We start from the raw sequence: 21,861 nt of genomic DNA on the forward strand, positions 1-21,861 counted from the left end.
CTGAGTTACTAAGCAAGGCAATATCATCGGCGAATCGTAAGTTACTAAGGTATTCTTCATTAATTCTTGTCCCCAATTCTTCCCAATGCAGGTCTCTGAATACCTCCTGTAAACACGCTGTGAATATCATTGGAGAGATCCTATCTCCCTGCCTCATGCCTTTCTTTAATGAGATTTTGTTGCTTTCTTTATGTAGGACTACGGTGGCTGTGGAACCGCTATGGATACCTGTCAGTATTTTTACATACGGCTCGTCTACACCTTGATTTCGTAATGCCTCCATTACTGCTGAGCTTTCGACTGAATCAAACACTTTCTCGTAATCAATGAAAGCTATATATAAGGGTTGGTTATATTCCGCACATTTCTCTATCACCTGATTGATAGTGTGAATATGGTCTATTGTTGAGTAGCTTTTACGGAATTCTGCCTGGTCCTTTGGTTGACAGAAGTCTGAGGTGTTCCTGATTCTATTTGCGATTAGCTTATTAAATACATTGTAGGCCACGGACAGTAAGCTGATTGGTCTATAATTTTTCAAGTTTTTGACGTCCCCTTTCTTATGGATTAGGATTATTTTAGCGTTTTTCCAAGATTCTGGTACGCTCGAGGTCATGAGGCATTGCGTATAGAGGCTGGCCAGTTTTTCTAGAACAATCAGCCCACCATCCTTCAACAAATCAGCTGTTACCTGACCGCCCCAGCTGCCTTCCCCCTTCGCATAGCTCCCAAGGCTTTCTTTGCTTCTTACGACGTCACTTGTGGGATTTCGAATTCGTCTAGACTATTCTCTCTTCCAATATAATCGTGGGTGTCACTGGTACTATATAAATCTCTATAGAACTCCTCAAGCACTTGGACTATCTCATCCATATTAGTAATGATATTGCCGGCTTTGTCTCTTAGCGCATACATCTGATTCTTGCCAATTCCTAGTTTCTTCTTCACTGCTTTTAGGCTTCCTCCGTTCCTGAGAGCATGTTCAATTCTATCCATAATATACTTCCTTATGTCAGCTGTCTTACGTTTGTTGATTAACTTAGAAGGTTCCGCCAGTTCTATTCTAGCTGTAGGGTTAGAGGCTTTCATACATTGGCACTTCTTGATCAGATCTTTCGTCTCCTGCGATAGCTTACTGGTATCCTGTCTAACGGAGTTACCACCGACTTCTGCTGCACACTCCTTAATGATGCCCATAAGATTGTCGTTCATTGGTTCAACACTAAGGTCCTGTTCCTGAGCTAAAGCCGAATACCTGTTCGGTAGCTTGATCCGGAATTCCTCTATTTTTCGTCTTACCGCTAACTCATTGATCGGCTTCTTATGCACCAGTTTCTTCCGTTCCCTCCTCAAGTCTAGCCTAATTCGAGTTCTTACCATCCTATTGTCACTGCAGCGCACCTTCCCGAGCACGTCCACATCTTGTATGATGCCAGGGTTAGCGCAGAATGTAAAGTCTATTTCATTTCTAGTCTCGCCATTCAGGCTCCTCCCCGTCCACTTTCGGCTATCCCGCTTGCGGAAGAAAGTATTCATTATCCGCATATTATTCTGTTGGGCAAACTCTACTAATAACTCTCCCCTGCTATTCCTAGAACATATGCCATATTCCCCACTGACTTGTCTCCAGCCTGCTTCTCGCCTACCTTGGCATTGAAGTCGCCCATCAGTATAGTGTATTGTGTTTTGACTTTACCCATAGGCGATTCCACGTCTTCATAGAAGCTTTCGACTTTCTGGTCATCATGACTGTATGTAGGGGCGTAGACCTGTACGACCTTCAATTTGTACCTCTTATTAAGTTTCACAACAAGACCTGCCACCCTCTCGTTAATGCTATAGAATTCCTGTATGTTACCAGCTATATCCTTATTAATGAGGACCTCGTCTCAGATGTTTACGCATTAATATAAGTTGAGAGTACCTAGTAACTACGGCGCGTATGTTGGCACTTTCACGTTTCCAGTGCGCTTGCGCGTCCAGCGCGATTTGGTAAGCGCTGACGCAGTGCTGCAGGCACCGCTCTTTGCGCAACAGTCATGAGGAGGGGTATCCAGCGAGTTCCAGCATGCGCTTGCATGCCATCTGCCATGTCTGGTCTGTAGTTAGTAAGTAAATAAGTAAGTGGTCCTGATCATTTTTGACTCAGGTCAGGCGTTTGTCAACGCCACAGGAGATGTTGAAAGCACGAAAAGAAAGAAAGTAAAGCGTAGAAAGTAAGGAGAGAAAGAACATAAAACAGTTTCGTCACAGTGACAGTATGTGAGGCCGTCTGGTTGCTCCGGTTCGTCGTACTCTAAATCAAATCAATTCAAATAATATTTTATTCTCCAGCAAGTATCTGGAGGCTCCAGTCACCTCGGATTTCACCAAATCCACAACGATCCAATCCACCACCCATGCCGATTCAAGTAAGTGCGTCCCAGCCACGTCACTGCCGGGTCGGCCGTGGTCTGTTGTAGTAGCTCGAGTAGTTGAGGTTGTTGGCGTTAGCAGCCGCTCGCTGTTGGAGTTCACTGTTGCTGTGATGGGGTGGCTCTGGCCGGACGATGTCTGTCTGGGGTTTTCCTCCAGATTTTCGGCTCACCTGCCCTGTCGTTTCCACAGTTCTAACCGGGTCTTCGTAGCCTCTGCGCGTGCAGCTCGGGCCTTCTCGGTAAGACCCTTCAGTACCAGGCTCTCGGCCAGGGGGCACGATCACGCATCTGCGGGAAGCCTTGGACATAGCTGTAACACGTGGAGAAGGGTTTCTTCTGGTGCACCGCACAAGCGACACGTCGGATCCACACCGAATAGTTCGTGGCGGCCTTGGTTTGTGAGGAAAGCGCCAGTGTGGGCTTGACACAGTAGAGCGCTGCCCCTATCTCCTCGGTAGTGGGGTGATGGGCATGGTTCCGGCTTGTGGTGGTAATATAGTGCCAGCCTTTGCTTTATGCCACTGTCGTGCATTACAGTTTTTCAGCATCATTGATTTCGTTGATGTCTGCCTTGCACACACTGTCTCTGTCTTAGTGTCGTGGTGTTTTGAATTATAGCTGTATTTCGTGTCTAGGGACGTGTATTTCCGAATCCGAGCCATCTTGATGTTTTTGTATGTTAGGTGTAGGTTCATTTTGCGAGATGACGCCACAAGCGGACGTGCTGCCACTTGCTGGCGCTCTAAGCAGCCTCCGCAAAGCACAGACCAGGCGCTCGCGTGTTCCCTTTCATAAAGGCCCACCGTGTACTCGCCGACGTATTCATATTGTTTGACTAAGGGTATGAGTTGCTGTTGAATTTGCACTGTGTAATTACCCGTGCCTTGAAGGGGCAGAGCAAGAGGACGAAGACAGAAGGCAGGAACCCACAGGACAGCGCTCATTGGAAGGGTAGGCCAAGCGGTGTTCCACATCCATTCGGCTATACGTTCCTGCCTTCTGTTTTCGTCATCTTGTGCTGCCCCTTGAAGATGTTCAACCAGTACCAACTCGCCCAAATGTCGATCCTTCTACCGGTCCATTGATTAAAGATCTTAATTCCCGATTTCTTTGTGTTAAACATAAAGCCTTATTTTGTCGCTGCGTTGCCACACGTGTTCGCAAGTGTCTGTAAATCTCTGGCATCGTCCGCTAGTAGCACTATGTCGTCCACGTAGTCTTCCACTAGTCCGGGGACATCCCTCTTCCAATATTTGTCCATTATGCAGGTATGATAAATCAAGCACTAATTCACTGTTTTCCAGTCGTCTTTCTCTGCCCTTAACTCAAAGCGTGAAAAACAATGAAGACAAAGGACATCCTTACTTCAGTCCTTGGTGAATTTCCACCACTTAATTACATTTTCGGCCTTCCTATACAATCGGAATTACAAACACTTGCATGTTATTGGAATTGCATGCGAGTGCTCCGCGTATACGAGTGCCATCTTTTGGTGGTGCAAGGAAACCAGCGGCACGCGTGATCAGCTTTCATTAGTTAATCGGCCTACTCGGTGAGTGAACTACAACGTGGTTTATACGTGCCCCTTCAGTTATGCTATCATCACTTAAGATTGCTTATCTTTATCAGCTCTTCTTTAGATGTCTTGAAAAATAGTGAACACGTGCTTATTTCACAGGAGACCTTCTTTGAACTTCGCCGATACCACACCTTACATATTTGCTATTTCTTTCGACTTGAACTTTCCTCTGTATCTGACTACTGCATCGCGAAGAAGTAATTTTGAAAAATCAGCGTCAACATTAGTCTTTTACTGTTCTCTTATCCCCCAAAATATCTGCTGTTGGAATGAGTCAACTCGCACTATCTTCGTTGTCTTTCCTGTCAAGCCGACAAAGTGCGCTGCTGCTGTAAGCGGCCCGCAGACTGATCCCATGAGCATATATCGTGGCGTTCACTGCTTCATCGATGGCTCACGTGAGCAGGCCTCGTGTCTTTATCACTGCGTTCATCCTTTGTAAGTCACGTACAGGCACCCAAATCTTTAACTGGCGTGCGCGAGCGGCGACTTTTCGGTGTGTCAGCGCCGTGTGACGGGGCGAGGCTGGAAACAGTCTGAAGCTAAGCGCATGCGGACAAAGCCCGCTCAGCTGGGTCAATCGTCTGCTAGGCTATTTCCAGCCTCGCCCCGTCATACGGCGCTGACGCCCGGAAAAGTCCCCGCTCGCGCACGCCAGTTAAAGATTTGGGCGCCTGTACGCTAACAGATACACACAAAACGATAAGTGCCTGAGGTGCGATTGTTAGTAACCTGTAAAACGAAAGCACAGCTCTCACAGAGTGAAGTCGGCGCCCTAAGTGGGCCACGTAATGCGTTTTCTCGGCCTCTTTCAGAGGCTTCTCAGAGTTCAAGAAAAAAGGCATTCGCGCTGCACACAGGCAATTCCTGGAAAATTTGATTTGATTGTGCGCAATAAAGACGTGAAAAATATCACCGCAAGGCAGAACTTAGACAAGCATAGGCAGAAAACATTGAGGCAAAACAGGCAAGCAGAGAGAAGGCGAGACGCAGCAACACTTCGAACTGTTTATTTGACTTGTGTGGTATTCACAGATCCGCTTAAAATGAGCTTGACTGTATAAAACGCATCTTAACGGCGGAATAAAATTCAGGATACGATAAAACTGAGATATGAAAAATGTGGCGAGTCAATGCTCCGGAAAAGTATACCGAGGTGTGAAATGCTGCCAAAATAAACACCGTATACTGGGGAGACGTGATCTGAAGGCATGCATAAAAACTTGGTTACGTCGTGCCACGACCATCATTCTTTTTGTATGATTGAAATAAAACGAAAAAGTTCATCATCCCGCGTCGTACAGTTACGCCAGAATGAAGTGCAAACACGAGCAAAGCAGCTCGAAGCCATACCTCGTTTTCCACTAGTATGCGGGACGTTAGTGTTAGAGATTCGAGGACAGTTTTGGGGCTATACATAGCGCTCTTGCCCTGGTTGCATCGCAGTCGCTCACCGCAACTTCAACGGACTAAACAGAAGAGGTGATCTGTGCTGCACTATTCGCGCTTCCTTCCGGCGCGACAGCACCATATCACACGCAGAAAACACATCTGTCTATCGTGCACTTCCCGTCAAGTACGTGTGTGAACACGCCCTTCGTTCAGCCAGAGGTTCTCTAGAATTCATGCGACAGCCTCACCGGAAAGTCTTACCTTACAACGTACAAGCCGTCGTAAACAAAGTACTTCACTATCGCAAACACAACGATGCCCAGCAGTAAAACTACGGCACACACAGTCAGGCACAGGTAGGCGTACCGCTGCTTCCACTGCATGTAGTACCGCCGATATAATCTGACCCAACCATAGAACCTCCGGGACTCCTGTTCATCTGTATCATCTACCCATCTGCCTTCACGTTCGGGGAACCGCTCCCGCTGTAACTGGCGGATGTGACCGAGGTGTCTTGCAGCACGCTCCACGTCCTCTTCAGTGAAAGGAACGTCGGCGTTGGCGGCGAGCACTACCTCCCGGTACGGGGGAGGCTCCGAATATGGCGGCGGCGCAAAACTGATTGGCGTCATGGGTATCCCAATCTGGTCCCCGGCGTCTTGGCAATGGGACCGTTGATCGTTGCCGCCGCTGGACCGTCTGGCACCCCGCCCACGCAGGAGATGGTTCACGAACATACCAGCAGCCCTGTTGAGTTCGTGCATGGTATCCGTGACAGAAAGGGCAGACTAAAGATGTAGCAGAACTTCGGTGGATAGAAGTCAGCAAGTGGGCATGAGGCCTCTTACAAAGCGGTGAAGAAGCCAACGCAGCCGACACGGCACAATTGAAAGCAACCCATGTACTGCTTGCTGTGCTCCGTTATGAAGACACTAATCGAATTTGAATTAGATTACGATACGGCAGTACATACACCGGCTGATACGTTCGCTTTTTCTGCCTTTATCTGAAAAAAAGAACAGCGAAGAACAGCGTGAGGATGATAAGGTAAGATATCTAGCTATGTTGCCTAGCACGCATGATCCGTTCGGCCTTGCAGTGTTCCGAAACTTTATGGGTATAACGATCACATAAACTTTTGATGCGAAAGGTGCACTGACATTTCCAAAGTCGTGCTTCACATTTTCAATTCCGCATCTTTGCTGGTTTAATGTTCTTCTAAAGATTTGACGCTAAATGTGCATTACCTTTTCTAAAGTCGTACATCGGACCATACATACCCAGGAATTCTTGACATACGTTCAGTTTCCTTTTTCGCCAACGCGTGGTGTATCGGCCTTGAACATTTGAAATTCTCGTCATAACGGAAGCCATGGCGCGCATCTAAAGAAAACACAATAAAGCGGAGCACACCCTGAGACTGTTGCTTCACCTCCGTACGTGGAAACGAGCGCGCTTATGTGTCAGCCTTATCTTGAAGACGACCTACTTCTTGCCCGATTGGCAATGAATCGACGATTTTGCTAGACGCCTTGCCAGACAGCTCGTCGGCATTCCAGATGTCTGGCCAAGATAACGGCCCCCGCAAAGCTTCCGGTAGGTTTGCTTTCTTCATTCTTTTTTCGTATTATTTCTGCACCACTGGGGCCGCGGGCTTCCGTATAACCAGCGTTATGTTTCGTGGTTTTTTTTTTTATATAGAGGCGGTGTGCACCTTCAAGAGGAAGCTTTAGCTCGGGCCCAACTCTGACACGGCCTTTTAGAATACATGTAAAACGCAAAAACCTTTTTCTGAGATAACCCTTGGACCGATTTTAATGAAATTTGTTGCATTTGAGAGAAAATCAAATTCTAGTGACTGCTGGAAGCGGAATGTCGTTTAAAAACATCTTCAAAAAAAATTCGCAAGTTTGAAAATAATAGAAGCACGAAGTTTACAAATTTATAGCTCTGCATCAAGAATAGATATCGTTGTTCTGTAAACGGCACCCATTAGGTCAATAAAAGAGGACACATTGAGTGTGTCATTTTATATCTTACGTGAATTTCTTACGGGGTGTACAAGGGTTCTGCAAAAGCTGTATTTCCATATTATTCATTTTTTGAGATTCATGTGTGACATATCGATTTTGTCCGCTTTAGATGCCCTATTAGATGTAATCCACAGAATTGTGATATCCTTTTTCAGTGCCGAGTTACATAGTTGCAAACTTGATAGTTTCGTTATCTAAAAGTTTTCAATTTTCGCCAATTTTTAATGAGAAATTGAAGACTTAAAGCTGAAATTCGAAGCCAACGCACCCTATATTTTAAGGTTTCCCTTTAAATGCAACAAACCTCGTCAAATTCGGTGCAGTGGTTGCCGAGAAAAACGAATTCTGCTTTTACATGTATTTAGATAGGAGCACCCGAGCTAAAGCTTCCTCTTAAGAGAAAGCTTTAGTTCGGCCCTATCTTCGATGCCGGCTGCTCAAATACATGTAAAGCGCGTTTACGAATTTATGAGAAAATCGCTACACTGATCTGAATAAGAATTGTTGCATTTGAGAGAGAACGTGTTGCGTTTAAGAGATAACCTTAAATGACAGTGATCGCCACAATAATAATTTGGTTTAGGCCATGACATTATTGACAAGAATTGTCGGAAATCAGTGAATCTCAAAGAAGTACGAAGTTTACAATTCCGTTTGTTAGCATCAAAAACTGATATCGCATCTTTATGAACTGCATGCGTTGGGGCATCTCAATCGGACAAATTTATTGTATGAATTTACGACTTATGTGAAGTTGTTACATGCTTGTAAAGGTTTTGCAAATGTCACATTAAGGAGTTAGTGGTGCCATTTCAGGATGGCTTATGATATATAATTTTTGTCCGCATTAAATGAAATATTAGGTGCAGCCTACAGAATTGCGATATCGTGTTTAGTTGCTGAGATACTGAGTTGTATGCTTCAAGTATTGTTTCTAAAAAAATGTCGAATTTTTCAGAATTTATGAAAAAAATAGAAGCTAAATGAAAATTCGTTTTCTGAAATCGCATTTTAACTGTTTCGTTTAAGTTCGACATAACTAATTAATTTCAGTGCAGTGGTTGTCAGAAGAAAGTGTTGCTCATTTCCCATGTAGGAACTAAAGCTTCCCGTTAGGTTCGATTTAGAATCGAACCTAACTTCCCAATAATATTCTTCTTCTTATATACTTTCTTCCCAACAATAATATTGTTGCTGAGGGATGTAGCAAGGCGGGTAACGTATTTGCAGTATGGCAGCCGTATTTAGATGAGGGCATAATGCGAAAGCACCCGTGTACTTAGATGTAGGTGTACGTTAGAGATGCCCAGGTGGTCGAAATTTTCAGGAGTCCCCCACTATCGTCCACCTCATAATCAGATCGTGGTTTGGCACGCAAAACTCCCATAATATAATTTAATTTTTTGTTCACAGAATATACAGTAATTTAAAATAATTGACAAAGACAAGTCTACAGTAGGCTAGTCACTGAAGCGTTGTCTTCTTCAATCTCATGCTCGTACTTATCTTCCTCAGTGTTGTGCAGGATTGTGCAACATATTTCCACCCGGCGTGCAAGCGCCGTTCCTTCGATTTTTAGACAAAAAAGGACTCGTAGCGTTTTAGGCGGCTGACATGAATGCAGCAGCCATGGGACATCTGGATGGAGCGAGTAGTAGGTGCGACCGGAGAGATCTCGTAGGTTACGTCGCTTACCTGACAAAGGACCCGATCACATTTACGTAAGTACGGAGCACGCCTAAGTATACCCGCGAAGTGTATTGCATGAGTGTCGGAGGTCAAAAACGCAGAATGCTTTTTCACGTCCGGCACGCTACGTCTGCGCGTGTGATGCCGCTGCAAGGAAATTGTCTACGCGCAGTTATGGCCCACATTGCGCTGCAAATAAAAATGTTTATTCACCGGTTCCTGTCTGTATCTTTTGCAGCGAAATCAAGGTGGCTTAGCCAAACTTACGCACTATGTTGCTTAAATGAGTGCCTACTGTACGTCGCCCTTTTTACTAAACTGCTTTTTCATTCGCGGTCAAATTTCAAACAAATAAAGCATTTCGTGATTTATGCATTTTAGTGCCATGTTTGCAAGCATTATTGGTTGTCTAGCTCAGAATAAATCGGAACACTTGTCAACTTTGTCCTCTTTCGTTGGCTAGAAGAAAGAGTAGGTAATGCGTGAACGGAACCACAGTACCATCTGTCGTTAAAGGGCCCCTGAAACGGTTCGGACAAATTTTGTAGACGCGTAGGGTACAGCTTAAGTAGAACATTCGCACCACAATTTAAGTGAAGCGTTACGTATTAATGGAGCTACAAGCGATTAGAAGTTACCCTCCTCCCCAGCCATGCTTTTCCTCCTCAACTCGTTCGCCGAGCGAGCGGGGCTAAGCTCCGCCTTCACTGGTCCTGCGTCACGATGCGACGTCACATCGTCCACTTCCGGTTGTTTTGAAGCCCGCCCCCGCCCGCGCGAAACCTCTCCGCTAGCCGCTTGGCTGTCGACCCCAAGCGAGAGCTATCGAAGCAGCGTGCGTTGCGAGCATTCTGTCGTAGCGCCGAACGTGTCTGGTATTCCGTTAGCCACAGGCAGGCTGGTCATATCGGCAAATGACTGGAGGCATAAACTCAAGCTGATGAAGGAACTTTGGCGCAGACGTACGTGAGTGGCCTGATCGGTCTGCACGGTCCAGACACTTGTTGACGCAGCGCTTAACCAGCCAAACAAAGCGCTAATATTGCTCTAACCAAGTGTAGAGCATTTTAAACATTTATAAAAACAACGTGTTGATTACACTCCAGCGAAAAATACGCACCAGCAGCAAAAAAGAATACGCTTCGTAGCTGCTACTGTGTATGGTTGAGCTCTATGCCACCAGGTGGCTGCACCGTGCAGACCATTCACCTTTGCCCTTCTGCTCATCTCGGCTCATCCCGTTACGGCACAGTCAAGCGGCCAGACCCTGTCCCCTTGCGCTTACGTTTGCCCTAATAACGCTAGTGCGTTAGTAATCTTCCGGTGTAAAGTGACGGCCACAAACGTGCAAATCCTGGCGCCGATCGGATAGCGGCAGTCCGATGCGCAGCAGCCAGTTCGCTCGTACGCTGCCCTGCAGAGGGACACGATGTCGTAGCTTGACATATTGCCAGTCGCTACGTTTGCAGTCCACAAGGCAACAAAGTCGAATCATAGTGCTCGCGAAAAGACTGAGACCAACTCTGACCGCGGAGCTCTCGTCAAAATGGAGTACGTTGTAACACAAGCAGACGACACTTGCTGTTTGCCGGAAGTGCTTAAGTGTACTGAAAAATTGTTCTTGTACATTCTCTTTCTGCTACTTTCTCTTTATAAAAACAAATTAACTAACATTCCAACTATTACGAAGATCATTTGTTTACCATAAAGTTGGAAAAATTATCGATCACGCGCCCTGGTCAGCCAATCGGATAGCTCGCCCCACTGACGTCATATGGGTGATTTCGGTCATATGGGTAGGGGCGGCTTAAAATTCCGCGGAGCAGTGCGCTGCGATCGGCAGTGATGTGCATTTTTAGAACCTTATAATAAATTCCACGCTTTACGCAGAGCACTTAGATGTGTCAATTAATGATCAGAAGGACCTACTCTAACGACTCAGTACGTTTGTAGAAAATCGTCAAAAGCGTTTCAGGGTCCCTTTAAAACGGTGAAACATTGCACATGCCTTCTTTCACTCGTAGCCTATAGTTTTACCTTTACACTACACGACGTGTCACACTTCTGTTACAACAAATTCTACACGTTATTTTATAAGCTGCAGTAAGCGGAGCCTATAGAGGCAAGTAATACGCTCGACCGCTGTATTAAAATGTGTCCAATAAGAAATATTTCAAAGCGAACAAGCCAGCAGTCTAGACAGAACAGTCATGAATAGCTCGCATTAGGCCTGTATTTTGATCAAGATGTTTGCTGCACCAGCGGTCTGCTAAGTATCCGGCGAGCTAGAGACAGCTGTGTGATGTCGAGGGCTGCCTTGTCCCTGTAGCCTAGGTACTAAGTTGGATCCTTATAGGGAACGTTTATTATTTTCGTTCTTCAATGTTCTTGAGGGCTGTCCCAGGTGACGAAAAACGCCCGAACCCAGAATATGCGGCTTACAGCTCTTCCACGGAGAAAGGGGCATCTACACGCGGATCTCAGTAGCCATAAATGACAACGGGGATAGATGTGCCAGGCTGGAACATCGGGTCAGCGATACATGTGCAGCAATTTTTCGCTACGTCGGCTACTCGGCGGCCTTGATGGAGGGCTAGAGATTTAAGTAGCAAGTTCAATGTCAAGCAGTTCGCACACTTGTGCATCTCGCTAGAAAAGTCACAGTTCCGTACGAAAGGCGCAGAATCGATTGCGATAGCAAATCACTGGACAGCTATACGAAGTAAGGATAGTAGTTTTATACGCCGTGTAAGCTAGTAAACATAGGCATACTAATTAAGTTAACAAGCACGGTGTCACACTGCACGATGACCGCGGAAGCACGCTGTCAAAACGCTGGAGCGAGAAAGTGCGGAAGCAGCAAAATGCCCTTCGCGCTGCGTCTCGCATCACTGTGAACTAAGCAGCGAAAACACAGTGCGGGGCGGACTGTGTCCGTGTAGCAGATGGCTTGCCAGATACAGCGGCACTGGTGAGCGCGCGCGGCCGCGCCAGGGCCGCCCGGAGTAGAACCCCCTCCCCTCCCAACTCTCCCTCGGGAGCCTCGCGAGACGGAAGACTGCGCGTTTCCTCGCCGCTTACCTCGATTGCGAGCGCGAGATAGTGCTGCGATCGCCGGCTCACCCTGGCGCGCTTTCACTCGGACAGCGGCGATGATTTTATCGCCTTGGACTTAATGCGGAACCTCATGGCGAGATCGACCGCAAAAATGCGTTTGGTGTGTCAATATAATTGCTATCGCAATAAAATGCAACGTTCAGCATTCATGTCCGATTTCTCGTCAGCCTCATCTACGGATCCTCCTTCAACGCTGCTTGTTCGACCGGTACATAAATTGGACTGCCGTTCCCGCAACCGCGATATCTAAATTATTTGTGACCACGCGAAGTTCTACTCTGTTCCATATGACCCTCTGATGGCAGGCTGGCCGAGTAAGCTGCTGTACCCACCGCTCTGACAGTTACTGACTATGTACATCGTTGACAAGTGTAATTCGCTTGAGGCAGGGCTGTAAATAAACCAGATATCCGTGCACGCTTTTCTACGTTAGCTGATCCACTACAAAGGGCATTTCGATGCGGCTCTCTTTTATCAACGGCTAGACCACACATGCGGTAGAAAACAATTAGTTGTTTATAGTGATTCATATATGAAGAAAATTAGCCAATATGTTATCACGCCTGATGATGTCCATCACTTGAGGTACTATCGCACAGCATGCGGCATCAGTTACTTGTAAGAATTAAGCAGAGTAATGATCTGAACTGATTTCAGTACAAAATGAATTCACAACACAGGGTGTTAAGAATGGCGAGCCGCTAAGCAAGATTGCCACCTTGCCACCCGATTACGACAAGGGATGCAAGACGCGCACCTCTCCCTCTCCGTCGCTGCAGCTGGGAGGCGTTCAAAGAAGCGGCCTTTGCGTTGGAATCCGCCGCCTTCCTCCAGCCCCTTCGACATTGTGACGGAACTAGTTCGGTGCGTGAACAATGATTCCGGAGTTCCCCAACGCGGAGCTGATTTGACACGCATGGACAAGCTGCCGGGGAACGACGTATTTTTGTGCTTCTCACGGTTCGGAGTGGCACGGAACAACGAGCGACCCTCGAGCGGCAACGATAGTTCCCGGAACGGCACCCGCCAACACCGTCGTCGGGCATCAGAGCGCGGTTGCCTTTGTGTACGTAAACTGTTCTGCAGAGCAACGGCGCGTTGGTGATGAGTAAACGAACAGTCGCCGCGTCGTAGGACCGGCGGATCGAGTGTATAAAAACTGTGGTTGTGCGAATGCTGAGGACACTTCTCTTGAGCAGTCATGTTAGACTGAGTCACTTCTCTCATGCAGTCATGTTGGACTGTTACTCTTTTTCTCAAGCAGTCATGTTAGACTGAGTTAATTTCTGTAAATAAACCCTTTTTCCTCGTTCTCGATGAGAAACAGTTCTTCACTTCATCAACGATCTCAGCGTAAATAAGTTGGACGACGGCATGGGCCAGCTACCTTCGAATTCATGCCGTACTCCAATCTTGGCAAAGGACCACGGACGATGGGATTGAGCCCCCAATCCTGACAAGGGCAGGATAAGTTGCAGATCCCCGCGTAAGGCGGTACTATCATGATGTGCTTATACAACTCGACGATGATGATAGTGCGAGTTTCTCAAGTAGGCCTTATCAAAAAAAGCGCTACGCGAGGAGACCATTCAAGCAGGCGGAGGCGAACAAGAACGGAAGGTGTTGTGGCTAATGTAGGAAAAGGAATAGAAGGGAACCAAGGTCCCATGAGGTAAAACAATCATCATTAGCTAGTTCACGCCTAACGAACGAAGAAAGTCTCCCCGAGCGAACGATAATTACCTAAGGTTCATGTGGGAGGCAGTTGAAGGTTTAATGGTGCACCAAAGTGGCGAATATTTGTTCTGGACAGGAATTTCATTTTGATACTAGTTTATATAGGTTGTTTCACCGGGTATAGCTTGAACCCAGCCAACCTCGACAGCTGTTGTGCTAGAAAGAGGCACTAAAAATGTAGTCACTTGGACAGACATCGCAACCTATAGCCTTTAATACTGGAAGCAGGTGCTTCATTTCTACAGCGGTACCTCACATAGCGAATTCTTCGCTGAGCTTAGATTTCACAGAGCAAACCGGGCTCGGCGGAGATTTTTAACTCGCATAGTGTGCACAATTCCTCTGAACGAACCAGGAAACGTCTGTGCGCAGTCACACATGTGCGTTCCTGCGCCACTATTTTCTCTCGCCTAGATTAAAGCCACACGTCATTTTCACGTCGTTTCAGATATGTGCATAAGAAAACGAAATGGTAGGTGACTTCGGATCGCTTCTTCCATCCTGGATCTTTACAAAATATGAAGACGGAGACAGGAGGAAGTAATTCATGTAGTGTCTTCTGCTTCAATTACCTGAAAGAGACTGGCTCGGGATTAACTGAGAAGCGTTCCTAAAATTTATGATGGGTGTAAACACTGGTGTAAATGTCCTTCCATCCTGCACCATCTATCTCTGCATATCGAACATATTATTTTCTCCCTAAACACGTTGACTATATTTGTCAATGTGTAATATTTTTTTTTCTCTTTTCAAATGATTAACCACGATCAGGGAACGATTTATTAAGAACCCATAGGGAACCATGAAAAAAGCATGTCCCACAGAATGAACGTCTCGCAGAACAAACCTGTCCACAGAACGTATTCAGTTAGTCAGCGCAAGGAGCCACTGCACTGCACCATGAGATAAAAAAGTGAGCACGCATATGACAGCAAACTCGTGGGTGCCAGTTAATGAAGGCAATGTTTATGCGAGTTCATGTTCAACAGAGGTACATCACCATCTGAAAGGTCAGCGATCACAGGACCAGCCGGATCTCGCAGGCGTCTTTCAAATCACAGTATTTGGTTGGCCACTCAGCTTCGACGCTGTACACCACAGAATGACGCGTCAGTGTGGCAGGCTGGAATCAACCATGGAAGCCGTCAAATCCACGCCCGCCTCCACCGCGTCCGCCACCACCACGTCCGCCTCCACCGCGTCCACCGCCACCGCGTCCACCACCACCGCGTCCGCCACCGCCGCGTCCACCACCATGGCGTCGACCGCCACCGAAGTCTCCGAACTGTGCCGTGGCGATTGTGAAGACCAGGGCCAGGACGAGGAGGCTGACAAGGAGAGTCTTGGTGCTGACCATGTTTTATCTGCGATGGTTGCAAAACAAAATCATGAAACGAAAGAGATAGGAGATATGCACACGTAACATTTCAAAGTTTCTCAGGTGAACTTACTATTTCCCGGTTAAGGTGAGTGCCACTGCTATGACAGCAATCTGTAATAAATTATCTTCCTGAATGTGGCTGTTATCTAGTATTGTGCTGAGTTAGGTAAACTGATAGCCGAAGCTGTGTTGGGAGTGCTTGTCCTCCATTGGAAAAGTTATTACTCGGCTTTCTTTGTCATGTTCTTCAACGCCGCGAACAGCCAGAACTGTTCCTTAGGGACAGTTCTTGAAGAGAAGTGGTTTTATGAAAGACTGCTTTTATTCGGAATATAGCGGTCACTCACCTTAGTTTTGTCGCAGAGAACATCGGGACGTCATGCTACTGTCGATGAAGATGGAGCCACGATTGGCTCATCGCCATTTTAAGCATATGGTTCCTATTTCGTGCGGTACTGTTATTTAAATGTCCTAGACTCTTAGAACTAAGTCGACGTCCTACTAATGAAGCTGATATTACAATCGGTCTCTATTTGTAACCGGTGTATTCTGAACCTGTGACGGAGGTCACAGGTTTCCTTTAGAGACTGCAAATGAGTCCCCGTTTGGCGATAAAGAAAATGAAACTGTCGCAATAAAACAGAAGTAGTCTCACTCTCGTTCCACACCCGTAGCTTGGCAGCCACGCTTTGTTTTCATTTCGTTGTGTGGCCGGTTGGTTATGCGATGAAATCGCTTTATCTGTGAAAACATTTTTGCTTAAGGAATTTTCTGTAATATGTTTATGTAAGCACTGTTCGCCGAAATTTATGTACGACTTTTATGTCACAGACAAGCATAATCGCCAAGGTCCACTCACATGGTCGCGAACGCGAGGATGCAATGTGGTTCCAAACTAATGAGCACCGGCACCAATTACGGTCGTGCGATTTAAGTACGACTACATCTCGCGAAGCAAAACACTAGTTGATAAAAATTATGCATCTAATGCGTCACCAAAAGAAAGATTTGAAAAAGTACAGACACTGTAAATAAAATAGGCAAATGTGACCTCAGAGGCAGTTCGCTTCCATCCACGAACAATTATGAGTACGAAACAGCGCAGGCTTTCTCAAGTTTGAGTGTGGCGATATGTGCTTAGATATGCCAAGATTGTATTACCGTATTTAACACTTTAATGTCGTCAAAACTCTCTTATACTAAGCCATAAAAGGTAATGACAATATATATAGTATGAACCTTATCATATTTGATCAAACACTACCTTTTTAACAGCCTTTTCACAAAATATAATGTGTTCATAATGTATTCACTACCCGAAAAAAGTACCAGTGGTACACATGCGGTGTTAGTGAAGATTGAAGTGTGGTTTTTGTTAATTATTTCAATGTAATGTTGATTTTATCTTAACGTCGAAATAACATACGTGTGTTGGTACTAAGGATACATACACACGTTACTTAGGTATAGATCTAGGTGAACCCATTGCTTTGAATTCATGCAAAACTCTCAAGGTTCCCCATTGTAATGCGTGCCGTTAAAGAACGAGACCTCTAAATAAAGATGGGTGAATTAAGGTTACAATGTGACGCGATGTTGAAGCAAATATTCTCACTTATTTACTCGTCCTTTTGTACTCTTGTGTGCTCTGTATATGAAATGTGATTTGTGCTGGCGCAGTAGACTAATTGGCACAACAAGCCTCGAAATACAAACGTTCATTTTTTCTTCACCGAGTAGTTGGCACCGCGAAATATGGATGGCGCTGCCATGCCTCCACAAGCCGCCATTGCGGGACGCATGGGCTTCTATGGCACCTTCGCTACCATATACCTGTAATCGCTTTCGAACGTTTTAGCAAGTGGCTTGTTCAGAGGATACGGCTCATTAAGCAGATTATTAAGCAGATTAACACGATTATCAAACAGATTATTAAGCAGATTAACACGATTATCAAGCAGATTATTAAGCAGAATTGTGAATGACAACGTATTGGAAGGCTGCTGATTACTCCTGAATCCTTCCTGCTTCCTACCCTGCAGTGACACTTAATAAACGGGTGCCCGATTTTTAGCGGTGGTAGAAATTGGTAGCGAAAGGAAACGCTAAAAATGCGGGCCCTTATTCACAAGAAGCTCTTGAGATATAGTGCTTCGTAAGAGCGAATTCCAGCCTATCCTGATTCCGAACATGCTTTTAGCGACAGCGACACGCCAATGCCAATGCTAAAGATAATTGATGAACTAAGAACATTGAGTATTAGGCTTCTCTTGCTCAGCAGCAGAATTATGCGATAATTAAATCACCGTGGTGGGGTATTGTGGTTAGTGTTCAATTCATATTCAAAGCAATTGTTTTAGTCTGCAAAATCGCTGAGAAGAACGCAAATGTGTAAGCACAATGTGAGCACTTAGGATACAAAATAGCACTATATGCATCAGCAACTGATTTCGCGAGAAAGTAAATGTCACAAAATGAATGTTCAATTCGCGTACTGAGAGCCGTAATATTTGCGCTCATTATTCGTCGGACATAGTTCCAACCTCGGGTGGTTTTATCTCCTATAAGCTTTGGTTAAGCTTTATAAAAAAGTGCTCTCAGTTAACAGCGTTGGCTTGAGTGCATAACGGGAGTGCTAGCTGGCATTATCTGCGATTGGTTTTCAATTATGTTTTTAGTTATTTTCCCTGGTAATGCAGAGGCAAATGCAGGGCCTCGCCAGCTAAGGCATCGCTTACATTGGATTCATTTTCTTCCTCTTGGATTGTAGCGCGAAGTGACACAGAGACTAGAAGCAGACAGGCGAGTTAGCGCTCGTTTTGTCTGCTTCTAGTCTCTGTGTCACTTCGCGCTACAATCCAACAATATGTTACCGTACCAACTCGCCCAACTTTCTATCCTTTTCCATTGGATTCATTGCCTGTTGATCCCTCCAAAAAAGCTGAGCGCGATACTTACCTCCTCATATACATACACACGCGTTCCACGCATTCAGCTAACATTCGGAACGAACTAGCAATGAATGTCAATGAAATAAAGACTGGTGCGCTAGAAATTCAAGCCCAAGTCTTATATATCCTGGAAAGGCTTGAGGAACTCGAAGCCAAAACTCAACCAAAAACACAGCTGGAGAAATTAAGCCGTTGGCGACATACAGTGTGCGCAGTAAAGTTGGTTCCCACCAACGTTGGTGGCTTGGAATCGTGTCCTGACGAGCAGGATCATTCGTGGGGAAGTAACCTATTATGCTGAGGCACCCCCAACTTCCACATATCGTGGGAACAATCTGAGTCAAAGTCCCATTTATCGGCCATGGTTGGTACTATGCCTCACAACGCGATTGAGCATGCTCATCGCTTTGGTTCGATTTCCCCAAGTAAAGCCGACGTATCCTGGTAAGGTTTTCCAAATATAAATAAAAAAGGTAGTTTTTGTGGGAGCAAAATTTCAGGAACTAAATATGTCCGTTAGAGAATACATTGGGTAGCTACGCGTAACAGTAGGCAACAACTAATTCCCTTTGTCAGCAACTAGCTTGGCTCAGAATCTGCCATTGACACATGTAAGCCTGATGTCGTAGCCTTGACTGCAACATGGCATCGAAGAGAAATCAAAGATCACGAATTATCCGGAAACCGCTGCCAATGTTCAGTTTGCCATCAAGGCGGCGGCGTATTAGTAGCTAGAAATGAGAATTTGCCTTTCTATTGCGTCGTCGTTAGCTCTGATCTGGAGATTGCATGTGTAGTCGCTCAACTAGCCCACAGGAAAATAATCTTGGCCTTTATCTCTCGCCTTCGTCATTACTGTTAAGCTTTTGTGGATGATCTGTACGATGCTATGCACTGTGTTGCCTCTTATTATACTACATTGCCAAAAAATGTCTCATGAGGTCATTTTAACATGCCTAAAGTTATGCGGAAAGATGGCGAGGGATTTCTTAGAATTACGCAACGTCTTTTCACTTACGCAAATGGTAACGGAACCGACTGGAGGGATCTCATTCCTTTCCAATGCACTTGACCTTATTTTAACAAATCGCTCTGATCTTTTTATTGAGATACCATATCTGCCAGGCATAAGTGATCATTTCCTACTCTAATGTAAAGTCTGCCTAGATCTAACAAAAGAATTATAGTCTCCTAAAGCAACCAAAAATATCGCAAGGCTGGCTTTGGCACTATAAATAAACAAATCTCAGAATTCCTTGATGAATACCTGCATTGCTTTGAGTGTCGTAGCGTTGAAATCAACTGGAACATTTCTATTAATAAAGTGGCTGAATTACCGGATAAGCACACTCGTGTTTACACAGTAACCTCTAACGTAAAAAATGCATGATATAACCAAAATTTAAAACGTCTGCCTAATAAGAAGAAGCATCTGTTCAAATCAACAAAGCCAACTCGAATATAACTTGATCAACGGCCTGCAAACAGAGCACTGACGAATACACACATGCTTCTACAACAGTTAGGATGCGTTCAGACATATCACCTTGCCTGCCGTGAATGAAAGCGATCCTAAAAAATTTGGTGCGTAGTAAACTTTGAAGAAGACAACTTGATCTCACGTATCGACCACAGCGGTAACTACATACCTACAGAGCAGTGTCCTGCATTGCTCAACCATGCTTTCTCGAGAAGTTTTTCCGTAAGAACGCAAATTACCTTGCCTACAGGCTGTACCGTCATGACTATCCTGCGATGTTCCCAGTTATTATTACCTATACCCGTGCTGAAAATATTACAAAGTCTCTTAAACCATCTTTCATACCACATTAGGACCAGGTCAACGTAAAATTTCTGCACAGTGCGTCTTGAATGAATGAATTCTGAGGTTTTACGTGCCAAAACCACGATTGGATTATGAGGCATGCTGTAGCGGGGGACTCCGGAATAATTTTGACCACCAGGAGATCTTTAACATGCCCGAAATGCATGGAACACGGGCATTTTTGCATTTCGCCCCATCGAAATGCGGCTGCCGCGGCCGGCATTCGCTCCTCCGACCTGGTACTTAGCAGCGCAACACCATAGTCACTAAGCCACCGCGGTTAATTTGATTGCTTTTATACTGTCTAGCTACAACGGAACCGCAAGTATCAAATAAAGAAAGCTAGCTTTCAACTACCTTCCCTTGCTTCGCGCCGTATGATGTAACAAACTACAATATCATTCATGCCTGCGCGATCTGATTGTATTTCCTCTCCTTCATATTTCACGTCGTATAGATCTTGCACATAAGTTGGTTGGCATTCCGGCAAGCAAGAGTGCTTCATTTTAGCACTGTTACATACCACGAATATGCAATGCTTTGAACGGTCTTTCCGAACATTTAGTAAAAATCTGAAACCATGAAACATTTGTGAACGCGTTAAGGATTATATTGTAGCATTTCTTTGTCCTGGCGCTGTTTATGTTATAATTATTATTTATTGCTCGCCAATATTTTCTAGCATTTTCTGTAGCGCCCTTCTTTTGTTCTAGCTAACATTCCATAATTACAAACACTCTTGTGCTTTTCTTTTAATTCATCGTCCTGTTCTATATCGATATTTCCTACTCCACCTGTAATGTCTGTTGATTCTAAGGCTAATATGAATAAATAAATAAATAAATAAATAAATAAATAAATAAATGAATAAATAAATAAATAAATAAATAAATAAATAAATAGGCGTCCCCTGCAGATCATTGTGTGACTGCAGAAGAAACGATTGAGAAAGCAATAATATTAGGAGTGATGCATTTGCTTCTAGAAAGTTATTACATTTTTTTTCCTTTCAAAGGTAATAAAAACCGCCTTTGCAGCGTCAGGCACAAGCGAAATATTTTAGTTCTTAGTTAAAACAGATAGTTGTGAATATACGAGATGTTTGCTTAGGCCGATGTAATGGTTCAGCGGTGCTTACCTGAGTAGCTTTTCGGCCGTCAAATGATGCTGAATCTAGAAGTCATGGCGAATTTATAGACAAGAGCGCTACGCGTGTCGTAATCGGACAACTCTGCCTGTGGATGCCCACGACCGTATTCACCGCGTAGGATACGCAACCGAAGCACGGTACGTGGAACGCATACAACGTGTCTTTCCACGTTAGATTCTGCGTATTTACCTGCAGGCTCCTAAACATTGCCTTGGCAGCCGGAAAACACCATCCCCCAGTGAAGGGCCCGGACGACGAAACCTGCTAGCTCGCCTCGCCGCCGAAGGTGACACGACACAACGTGACTGTCATGCGAATACGACATCTCGTTGCAGTAATCCGAGGTCTGCGCAGCGGGAAACGTCATAGCCGTTCGAAACGAGGCAAAACCCAATCTCTGAAATGGTGATTACCTTGGGACACCGTGCACAAGCCAAAGGGAATCTCTAAGACTGAACGAAAACAAAATAGCTCGGTTTACGCCATTCGTAAGAGAAACCTTCGCTTCTACATAAATAGGAGAGTTTTGTCATTGACACGTGCAGCAAGTTTTCAAATGCGTAAGCTCTTCTATGCCTGCACAACGAGGA

The 21,861-nt window shown here is 45.3% G+C and overlaps 1 long non-coding RNA gene across 2 annotated transcripts; it reads right to left on the reverse strand.

Moving 5' to 3' along the window:
* Positions 1 to 4,990: 4,990 nt before the first annotated feature.
* On the reverse strand, positions 4,991 to 21,474 carry LOC135899358 (uncharacterized). Of its 2 annotated transcripts, XR_011507106.1 has the most exons (3): positions 21,260 to 21,452; positions 6,669 to 15,328; positions 4,991 to 6,394 (listed from the first exon to the last, which is right to left on the reverse strand). It is a non-coding gene; the product is annotated as an uncharacterized lncRNA (long non-coding RNA). The 2 variants fall into 2 exon arrangements; XR_010563604.1 differs by having other exon boundaries at positions 4,991 to 15,328; positions 21,260 to 21,474.
* Positions 21,475 to 21,861: the final 387 nt, after the last annotated feature.

The sequence above is a fragment of the Dermacentor albipictus genome, chromosome 1 (assembly GCF_038994185.2).
Source record: "Dermacentor albipictus isolate Rhodes 1998 colony chromosome 1, USDA_Dalb.pri_finalv2, whole genome shotgun sequence".
NCBI lineage: Eukaryota > Metazoa > Arthropoda > Arachnida > Ixodida > Ixodidae > Dermacentor > Dermacentor albipictus.